Source organism: Ursus arctos, unplaced genomic scaffold (assembly GCF_023065955.2).
Source record: "Ursus arctos isolate Adak ecotype North America unplaced genomic scaffold, UrsArc2.0 scaffold_30, whole genome shotgun sequence".
In the NCBI taxonomy this organism is placed as follows: domain Eukaryota; kingdom Metazoa; phylum Chordata; class Mammalia; order Carnivora; family Ursidae; genus Ursus; species Ursus arctos.
In genome coordinates this window covers 36,368,607-36,379,825 of record NW_026622986.1, presented here as the reverse complement: position 1 = coordinate 36,379,825, position 11,219 = coordinate 36,368,607, and the positions used below count along the sequence as shown (strand labels likewise).

The 11,219-nt window shown below is 59.0% G+C and overlaps 1 pseudogene; it reads right to left on the bottom strand.

The window, feature by feature from the left end:
• Positions 1 to 9,091: 9,091 nt before the first annotated feature.
• LOC113241077 (histo-blood group ABO system transferase-like) lies at positions 9,092 to 10,836 on the bottom strand (annotated as a pseudogene).
• Between the last annotated feature and the right edge of the window lie 383 nt (positions 10,837 to 11,219).

Genomic DNA, 11,219 nt, shown 5'->3' with positions numbered 1-11,219 from the left:
CAGGAGGGTTGCCAGGGCACTGGGAGAGGACAGGGTCTGGGGTCCGGTGTCCATCACCTCCCTGGACACCTGGAAGTAGGAATAGAAACCCCCCGCTAGTGTGGAGGGGGCTACAGCACAAAAGGCCTCAGCTTACTCTTCTATCAATTGGGCTGTAGAGACGGGCTGTCCCCAGGATCCCACAGGCTTGTAGAAGAGCCTGCTGGCCTTGGATCTCCATCCCTGACCCACTGTGCTCCCAGTCCTGGGAAAATGCTTTGTACTCCCTCGAGGTCCTTCTGAGCAGAGGGCAGCCTGGGGGCTTGGGGGGCTGAGGACCTGGGTATGCAGAACGTGGCAGAGCACTGACCACTGCTCGGGGGACCAAGGTCAGGACCCTCCTTGGTGCAGCCTCAGGGTTCCCATTTGGAAGAGGTTCCAGAGTCAGTGCTCTGGGCATGGTGAGGAGGCCTTAGGAAGGAACTGAGCACCAGGACAGGAAAGGGAAACAGGGACAAGGGAGACTTCTGAGGGTTTCTCACATCGTCCCCGGAGCCCGCGGATCCTGCTCCTGTGAGACACTCAGAGACAGAGACAGAGACTGAACACAGGAGAGAGGGAACCAGGAGAAGTCACAGACTTTCCTCCATCAGCTTGGAAATGACATCCCATCCTTTTGCTCCATTCTCTTCCTTAGAGTGCAGTCACACGGGCTGTCCACCCTGGACGGGAGGGGACTCCCCAGGGATGTGTGACCAGGATTCAGGAATGCCCGGGAACCACTGTGGAGACTGCCCCGCACATGGGCACAGACAAGGCCCGGGGACCTGAGCCTCACCTTAATGGGAGCCCCTGGAAGTCTGTGTCGCCAGGGGATAAGGTTGGAATCAGTTCATTGCAACTTTCCCACGGGGCCTGGGACAAAGGGGTGGCTTTGCCTGGACCCCAGAGCAGACCCAGCCCCTCTGAGCTGTGTTCCATGCCCCGCCCAGCCCCTGACTCATCCTTGCATTGCCAAGTGTGTGCCCCAGCCTCCTGTGATAGCAGGTACAGAATGTATGTAGAGGTCCTACCCCTGATGGTGTCCCTAGAAGTAGAAGCCAGAACACCCCACTGTGCAGATGGGGAGCCTGGGGAGGCCCTGAGAGGCACAGGGTCTGTCCAGGGTCACAGCCCTTGGCACGAGCAGGAGCCCGGTCTGAACCCAGCTCTGCGTCCTCACAGCGGGGACACTGGCTGCTCCCAGGCCCCCTGGGGGCTGTGGGTGGGCGGTGTGGGTATCACTGTATGGATGGGGCATGGGGTGGAGGGTGAGCATTGAGCAGCTGGGGGAGGGGGACCCCAGGGGGCTCTTGTTTGCGGAGGAAGTCGGGCAAGGGGACCCCAGGCGGTGGTGACCTCACTTCCCTGACAACAGACCCCAACAGAATTTGGAACACGGGTAACCAGGCACCCACATTCCAGAGCCAGCCCCCTGCCCAGCTCATTTCGTTGGAGATCCTCGAACGAAGAACATGTTTGTGTGTTGCATCCCCAAGTCCGGAGGCTGCAGGCTGAGGAAAGCGCGCCCTGCAAACACTTCCCCTCGCTGGGGATGTTCTGTCAGGGCTCCCCGACGCCTCTGGCCATTTGGCAGGAAGGACCGAAAGGTGACACCAGGAGGCCCAGAGCTGGCTGGCCCAGCCCCACGCTCTGATCTGACTGTGCAGCCCCAGGTCCCCTCCGTGTGTGTGTGTGTGTGTGTGTGTGTGTGTGTGTGTGTGTAAAGAGGAGTCTTGTAGGGTGGGGCCACTCCGAGCAGGAGCAGGCTGATGAGGGGTCAATGTCCACTGGGCAGGTCATGTTCACACCTGGCTGGGTGGGACAGGGTGTGCGGGGGCTGCGCCCTTCTGCCCAAGGTTAATCCCGAGCCCTGAAGGGATGGGTCACTGCATCCCAGGTGCAGGGCTGTGCACGCACAGGTCTGTGTCTGATCTGGGAGCAGCAGGGGGCCTGGGCAGGAGGACAGTGAAGACAGCCGGGCAGGGCTGTGATGCCTCTGGGCCGGCTACCGGTCCCTGTCTTTGCAGATGGCCACGGATGACACTGAGAGGAAGCTGGTGGACACGCCCTCCTCTCCAGGAGCAGGGACAGGGGATCACCTGGGAAGGATTCTGACTCCGCCCAGGCCACTGTCCCCAGTAGTCATTCACTCAGTGAGTGTGATCCAGGAGCCAGAGCCCACGGAGGCCGAGCCCGAGGGTGAGAAGGCTGGGGCTGGGTGTGTGTGGTGTGTGGGGATGGGTCAGTGCTGGCCCCACAGAGAGGAGCCCCCAGAGGCTGGTGTGGGTCCAGGAGCAAGGACCGGGCTCAGAGCACCCAGTGGGTGGACTGCAGTCGGGGACACATCCTGGTCAGGGTTCCTTCCTGGCTGTGGCTTCTCTGGGAGCTCCTGGGCTGGGTTCTGTTTCTGCAAAGGCACAGGGAGAGGCAAGCACGTGGGTGAGCTTTTCTCCTCTCACAGCTGCTCCACCATCTGAGGAACTAGAGCCGGCTCCAAGTTCATGGGCAGCTCCAGAGGGAGGGGTGGTGCCTGCAGCGACTTCAGCAGGAGACCAGGAGCCAGCAGGTGACCTGGCACCTGCCCACGGAGAGCCTGAAGCTGTCCAGGAAGAGCCTGCTGGAGAACCAGCCCACGGAGAGCCTGCCCCTGAGCCCGGCACTGCTCCTGCCCCCACACCTGCCCCTCTCTGTGTTCCTGTTCTTGCCCCTGCCCCAAATCCTGCCCCTGCTCCTGCCCCTGCCCCTGCCCCTGCCTGTGCTCCTGATCCTGCAAAGGATGAAACTCCTGCCCCTGCCCCTTGCTTTGCCTGCGCTCCTGTTCCTGCCCCAGACCCAGCTCCTGCCCCTGCGCCTGCCAGAGCCACTGCCCTTGCCCCTGCCTGTGCTCCTGTTCCTACCCTCCAGCTCTTGCCCCTGCTCCTGCCCCTTCCTCTACCCCTGCCAGAGCAGCTGCCCCTTCCCCTGCCCCTGCCTGTGCTGCTGCTCCTGCCCTGGAACCAGCTCATGCTCCAACTCTTGCCCCCTCCCCTGCCAGAACTGCTGCAACTTCCCCTGCCCCTGCCAGAGACCCTGACCCTTCCCCTGCCCCTGCCCCTGCCTCTGCTGCTGTTCCTGCCCTGGACCCAGCTCCTGCCCCACCTCCTGCCCCTTCCCCTGCCAGAGCCGCTGACCCTTCCCCTGCCCCTGCCTGTGCTCCTGTTCCTGCCCCAGACCCTGCTCCTGCCCCAACTCCTGCCCCTTCCCCTGCCAGAACTGCTGCCCCTTTCCCTGCCCCTGCCTGTGCTCTGGTTCCTGCCCCAGACCCAGCTCCCGCCCCTGCCTGTGCTCTGGTTCCTGCCCCGGACACAGCTCCTGACCCAGCTCCTGCCCCTTCCCCTGCCAGAACTGCTGCCCCTTTCCCTGTCCCTGCCTGTGCTCCTGTTCCTGCCCTGGACCCAGATCCTGCCCCAGATCCTGCCCCCTCCCCTGCCAGAACTGCTGCCCCCCTCCCCCTGCCCCTGCCTGTGCTCCTGTTCTTGCCCCTCAGCCAGCTTCTGCCCTGGATCCTGCACCTGCCACTGCTGCTGACCCTGTCCCTCCCCTTGCTCCTGTCCCTGTCCCTGTTCTTGCACCTGTCCCTGCTCCTGTGCCTGCCCCTATCCCAACCCCTGCCCCTACTCCTGCTCTTGCAGGGCTCCCAGAGCCACATCCAGAGCCCACAGCCCTGCAGGGAGAGCTCCTTGTGCAATTACCCTTAGTTCCTTCACCAGAACCCAATGTCCCGCCAGAATGTTTCATCCCCTCCCCCTATGTTCTTTCTCTCTGGTACATATTGACTGTTACTTTATCTTTTCATGTTCTGTATACTGTTTATTATTTGTTTTAAGTAAAATTACTTGTTTTCAATTGAACACGTCATGCACATTAAGTATATTCACAATGTTGTGCCACCCCACCAGAGAACATTGCTGCAGAATATCTCCTTCCCCAAAGGAGTCCCTGAACCAGAAGCCCTCCCTGCTCATTTCTCCCCCAACCCAGCCCCTCAAAACCCCTAAGCTGCTCTCTCTGTTTCTTTACCTGTTCCGGATGTTTCTATAAGTGGAATCACACAATAGGTGCCTACGTGTCTGCCCACCTATTTTCAAAGGGGATTTGTTTTTTTCTGTGTTTATTTGACATAGCATTTCCCTTATTCGATACTGAAATCCCCTATGGATTACAGATCAGACATAATCATAGAGACCACTTTAGGAATTATGGGCACAATCTCAGGGCCGAGACCCCTGTTCCTGCTGGGACACCACGGCCTGACTTCAGACAGTAAACAGCTGGCTCTTCCTGTGACCCACACAGAAACCAGGGAAATGCAGAAAGCTAGTAGACACACCACAAAGGGCAAAAGCATTGCTCACAACCCAAGGCCAGAGAAAGGTTTCCCCTGCCTCTGGTCCAAACCGTGCTCCAAGTCACTGGGTTCCACAGGGACAGAGACCAAACACATGCAAGTCCAAGGGGGAGGATAGGCACGGGGGGAGTATGTGTCAGAGATGCAGGAGCTTCTGGGGAAGAACTCCAGCAAAGGAAACCCTATGGAGGCAGCGCTGGTCACCCCCAGACCAGCAAGTGTCTGGTCTGGGGACCAGCAGCCCTGGGGAGAATGTGAGGACACAGATGTCCCCCGCAGGTCCCCTGGAGAGAAGGGCAATGGGCACCCCTGTCTGGGAGAGCAGTGAGCAGTACCCACCCCAGGTCACAGGTGCACCCATCACCTAGCATGCTCATCCTCGGACTCACCCTGGAAACTCTCACTCGGTTTTTCACAGATGTATTTTCAGGAGTGTTCATCACAGCAGTGGTGGAGAGAGCAGGCTATGCACCAACGCTAATGCCCAAGGAGATGGATGGGATCCTCGGTTCCAGTCCTCATGATAGGATGCCCTGTAGCTACTGTCACAGCTTCCTCTGGGCACAGGATCTGGGAAGCCCCTCCTGAGACTCCCCTCCTGCCACCCTGCTCCTGGGAACATTCAGAATTGTCTGAGGAGGAGGTGGAGAGGATCCCGGATGACAGCAAGTCCGAGGAGAAGGATGGTCAGCACTGGGAGGACAGTTGGACATGCCCTGAGCTACCATCTAGGGCCCGGGCTATGATGCCATCGGACCTCACCCCAAATAATGGCTCCTGATGTAAGGACCCTACTTCCGTGGTTTCACTCCCTCCCTCCCTACATCATTTATTCACTCCGTCATTCATTCCCCCCGCCTCTTTCCTTCCCCTCCACCCCTTCCATCCTCCCTCCCTCACTCTTTCCCTCACTCCCATCCTCCCTCAGGCCCTCCCTCATTCAGCAGAGGATCTGGGGTCCCTGCTGTGTACTGAGCACTGGGGCTTCATCAGTGAGCACCCCCCAACCCATGCAGTCACATCCACTGTGGGTGGTGACAGGGGCCAGTCCTCAGGGTGAGCAGGGGTGATGAGCACCAGGAATCTGCTCCTGAAAACAGAGACCAGTTGCCAAAGAAAAGAATGGAGAGACTCATGCTTAGCACTTCCTCTAGAAAAATCTAGTCCTGAAAAGTAAGTATATCCTAGACTTAACGCAATGTGAGTTCTCATAGCAGGTATGCACTGATTCCCAGAACCAACGAAGAGTAAATCATCCAGTGTCGATGGGGGTTTGTAACACACCTTTTCTGACCAAATGAGAGCACTTAACCAACATCTCCAGGGCCTCCAAGTCTTCCCAAGGCCTCTGCGATTCTCTCACTCTTCCATCGACCTCCTTGGGAAGCTCTGTCCTGTTGTCTTCCTTGTCGCCTGCCTCTTCTGGAGCCCTTCTGTGCCCTCCCCACCAGGCCTGCCCTCATTGGGATTTCCCGTGACCCGTGGCTAGGTGCCCGCATCCTGTGCTGGGCCCCACAAGCCCCGTGCTTTGTGCAAGGTCTGTGTGCTCACTCTGGGTCACTTGGCATCTCCCTTGCAGCAGCTTGATTCTTCCTGCGCTGGGTCTCCTCTGAGCAGTCTGTGAGGCCGGACCGTGCCTGTGTCACAGGCATAGTAGCACGAGTCTAGAAGGTCCAGATGACCCACTCCCAGTCCCAGCGTGTAGAGCCTGGGCCAAGGGTGGTCTCCAAGCAGAGGAGGACTTGGGCCCAGGGAGCCTGAGGGAGGGCATGGCATAGTGAGCCCGCAGGAGAGCGAGCACCGTGGTGGCCTGGCGCTCAGGCCTGCTGGGAGACCACGTCCCACGTGCACTGGCTCTGTCCCCAGGGCTGGAGGCCATCAGGGTATCCACGCTCCCAGGCTGCAGGCTGGCAGTGGCTGGCAGGGGAGGAGGCACCGCTAGTGCAGGAAACAGCCCTCCGCAGGGAGGAGGGGGCAGGCGCTTCCCCCACAGCTAGAGGAACTCAGGGTATCCACACTTCCAGGCTGCAGGCTGGCAGCGGCTGGCAGGGGAGGAGGCACCGCTGGTGCAGGAGAGAGCCCTCCGCAGGGAGGAGGGGGCAGGCGCTCCCCCAGCAGCAGGTGCACTGGGGCAGGCTGAGGGGGCATCAGCAGACAGCAGAGCCTCCAGCTGGGGTCTCCACACAGGCCGCCTCCTTAGGCCCAGCACAAGATTGTCTGGATGGCCTTTGTCCCCCAAACACAGTCTGGCCCAGGACCCCTCCCTCAAGTCCCCACTCCCAATCCTTTGTACTCAGCTCAAGTGACAAGAAGTGGCCAATAGTTTAGGTGGTGTTGGGTGCACAGGGACATTTGTTTTTCTGGCCCATGCTGTAACATTGCTGGCATTTTAAAGATCTCAAGGCTTTGATTCAAAAACTGTAGGAAGGTAGCTTTGTAGCTTTCTGGAAACCTGCCTCTGTGCCTAGCAGCCCTCCCATCCCACCAGCTCTGCTCAGAATCCCTCCAGGCCACAGACTCACAGTCTTGGGTCCTCAGATGGCCCAGACGATGTGATCCAGGTGGGGCAGCAGGATACACTGCGGATTTCAGCAAACCCCCTCCCAGAAAGTGAGGGTACCACTGGGCGAGCTGTCTGAAAACAGCCAGGTCAGGGTTCCAGGAAGACACCAGAGGCACAGGAGGAACTGGGGAGCATCTGAAGATCAGGTGGGGACAGTCGGAGCTTCCAGACCCTTCTTCCCTAACGCTCCTCATCACTCAGCCTTTCTTCCAGTGAGTCTACTTGGTTTCTGTTTGCCCCAACTGTTACCCGTTGCCCTGGGAAGCAGAGATTCACATATGCCTTTAAATGTTTAGGACATTGAATGCCCTCCAGTAGCCACCTCACTACTGGGAGAGTTGGTGGCAAGCAAGAATTCACTGAGGTCTCCAAGGGTCTGGACTTGGTGTTTCCCTCTCCTGAGATGGGGACACCTGTGGGAGGAGCAAGTGGCCAGATGGTGGGGGTGCAGGCACCTGACATGGACAGATGAGGTAGGTGAGGCCCGAGGCCCCCCAGGTGTGTGTCTAGCATCTGGACTGAACACGTCTTCAAAGCTGCAGATTGGCTGGGATCATCTTCAGGCTGAGAAGGAAGGTGAGGGGAGCAGAGGGGACTGAGGAGGCTCACCTTAGACAGGAGAGGGCTGAGCCACTCCTTTGGGGGAAAAGTGGTTCAGGTCCAGGCTCATGGGGACTGACCTTGAGGCTACTATCTTACGTGAAATAAGCCAGTCCTTAAAGGACCGATACTGGAGGACTCCACTCATGAGGGATGGGGAGCACTCCGATTCATAGAGGTAGAAGGATCTGCAGGGTGCTGGGGCTGGGGAGGTGGAATGGGTCTCGTGGGTAGAGGTTCAGTTTGGGATGATGAAGAAGTTGTGGCGATGGATGGAGGTGGCAGGTGCAGACCAGTGAATGTACGTATTGCCACTGAATTGTACCCTGAAACGTGCTTAACAGTATCAGTCGTATGTCCATTACACCACAATAGGAAGGTAGTGAGTCAGGAGGACGGGGCCATCGCGAGTCCCAGGAGGGCCCTGGAGCAGGGATCCTGTATCTTGGTTCTCGCTCTCACGCTCTGCCCCTTGTTGGTGACCGAGCTCACAGTAGGCACTCAGTGAATGCTTGCTAAGATGAAGTGCAGGCAGATGTTTCAGAGAGAGTCCACAAGTGCAAACCCTCCAGTGGACACTGAGGGATCCCAACAGGACGCACACCCAGACGGAGCCAATGCCCACACCACCAGCACAGAAATAGCCTTTTAAAACCAAGGCAGGAACCGGAAATACCCCAGAGGGCTCCACGCTCATCGAGGCCATGCTAGCAGTCACAGCCTCTGGCAGTCAGGGGACTGGGGGTCGGAGAGATGGCTCGGGCACCCCTTACTCTGAAGCCCCATGGCTGCGGCATGGCATCCAAGGCTGCTGCAGGGCCGCTCCCAGCCCACCAGGCCATGTCTGTTTAGAACCAGGGAGAAAACCTTTTCCCTCAATTGTTCTTTTTAAAGATGGTTGCTCAGCATTGACACAGAAAAACATTCGACGTAAAACTGGAGCCGTTAGCAGCTGCAAATGACCCAGAAATTATCAAAATGCACCAACCACAGGAAGAGGACCTTGTGCCCGCAGGCAGGCCTCCTGGGCACAGGGGTGGCTGGGGGCCCTGGACATGCCCGAGCCGGCAGTGCTGGACTCCACAGTCGAGGGGACAGAAGAAGGAACCTGCTCTTATGGCTCTGCTCAGAGTGGCCACCCTGACGGAGGTGGGGCGAGCCCCTCATGAGTTCTGGATGTCCTGGTGATTCTTGGGCACTGCCTGAATCTCAGCTTCTCCATGACCCGGGTGAGGAGAGGGCAGCCCAGCAGCTGCGGGTCCCACATGGCCTCTGGGGGACAGCCCAGCAGCCACGGGTCCCACATGGCCTCCGGGGAACAGCCCACATGGCCTGCAGGGGACAGCCCAGCAGCCACGGGTCCCACATGGCCTGCAGGGGACAGCCCAGCAGCTGCAGGTCCCACATGGCCTCTGGGGAACAGCCCACATGGCCTGCAGGGGACAGCCCAGCAGCCACGGGTCCCACATGGCCTGCAGGGGACAGCTCAGCAGCTGCAGGTCCCACATGGCCTCCGGGGTTCAGCCCAGCAGCTTCGGATCCCACAGGTCCTCTGGGGCCAGCACATTGGTGGACGTGTGGTCCAGCAGGTATCTGTTCAGGTGGCTCTCGTCAGGCCACATGGCCTCCATCCCATTGGCCAGGCCAACCCCCATTGCCTGGTGACAGGCCGAGGTCAGTCAGTGAACCTCCACCACAGACCCCCCCCTCAAAAAAGGCCCCCATATAGTAAAAGTCGCCCTGGTCCCTAGGGATGTGGGCCTGGGACTGTGGCCGGCGCTCGTAGCTAAAGTTCTCATGGGCCGCCCAGTAGAAACTGGAGTACAGAGTGACAAATAGTGGGGACAGGATCTCCACACCCACGTGGTCATGAACTTCAGGTCTTCGTCCGCACATGTCAGGTCATCCACTTCGCGGAGAAAGTGCTGCTCGCAGAAGCTGATCATCGCCATGTGCTGCATGGACACATCCTGCCAGCACGGGGCGCCACGGACCTCAAGGACCACCACCCTCTGGCCTTCCCAGAGACGGACATGGGCCCGGCAGCTGGTGGTTGGTGACGACATAATAGGTGACCCTGTGTCCACCATGAGGAGCATCACCCACTGGCACTCCCAGAGGGGCACATGAGGCACAGCAGCTGGCTGATCAGTGAAGACCTAGTAGGTGACCCTGTGTCCACCACGAAGAACACCACCTTCCAGCCCTCCCAGACGGGCACACGGGCCCAACAGCCGGCTGGTTGGTGAAGACATAGTAGGTGACCTTGTGTCCGCAATGAGGTGGGTGCTGTGGACCTCGAGGACTTCACCATGAGGACCACCACCCTGCAGCCCTTCCAGAGGGACACATGGGCCCGGCAGGTGGTTGGTCGGTGAAGACGTAGTAGGTGACCCTGTGTCCCACCATGAAGTGCTTCTTTGCCGTCTGCAGGAACAGCTCCAGGAAGACCACATAGCTACAGGGACAGGGGACAGGGTGAGAGGAGGGTCACTGTCAGAGGCTGGCAGCAGGACCCCAAAGCTGGGGGCTGTGCACATGTTCACCTTCTTCGAGGGGGCAGGCCCTGGGCTACTTTAAGCAACAGCCATTCTCCTGGCCTCTCCTGAGTGAGTCTGCCCATGGGGCCTCCCTACCTTCTGCTCCCGGAGATGAGGGCCGTCAGCACTGCATCTTATAAAGGGGAGCCTAAGGCTTAGGAGGTTGGAAGCCCATGCAACCCCACGTGGGCTCTAGCATGCTGGAGCCAGAACACTCCCCCTGTGCTGAGCTCCTGGGCAAACCCCCAGGTCCTGTCCCCACCTGCCAGGAGTGGAGCACCTTGGGGCACAGCCCTTGTTTCTATGCCCTACAGTCTGGATAGAACCAGCAGGGCCGGCCACCTTCCCCATTTTGTTTTGAGTGGGATGTCACCGGCCCCCACAGAGCTGTCTCCACCTCCTGTAGGGTCTTCCCTTGAAGGCTACTGGGCATCCTGCTGACAAGGTCCTCAGTAAACCACTGGTATTCCTAGGAGGGGTCACCCTTGAACTCCCCCAGGTCAGGAATCAGGTCCAGCCCATGGTCAGGGAAGGGGAAAGAGGACCTCTGGAAGAAGAAGGAGCTTGCTTAGGCCCCAGCCTTGAATCCAAGGGTGTAAGCTTCCAGGTCCAGGTCTACATCTGCCCAGACAAGAAGTTGGGAGTCTTGTCCAACCGCCTCACATGGCTGGTCCCCCTTTGAGGGGACTACCTGCTCCCTACCATGGGGACAGCAGCTCCCCCATCGTCAGGTAAGTGTGGTGAGCCCCTCTGAGACTGATTTTTTGTGCAGACACTAAGGCTACTTCCATATGCCTGCCCCATCACTGGCAGGTTAGCAAATTGCTCACATCGGAAAGGCAGGCACTACATTTAAATAGCAGACAGGCACACTCAACCAGCAGACATGAGTCAGGTCCTCAGGGGGCAATTTGGGGCCCAGCCAATGGGGAAACAAGCCAGACATGAAGCATGGGGAGAGAAAAGTGCTCCTAGCAGAGGGCACAGTGAATGCAAAGGCTTGGACTCGGGCCTGAGGCACATGTAGGACAATCACACCCCTGGGTGGCCCACAGAGGGGCAGGCCGTGGTGGGAGAGGTGAGGCTGGAGAGGATGGGCAGGAGGGGA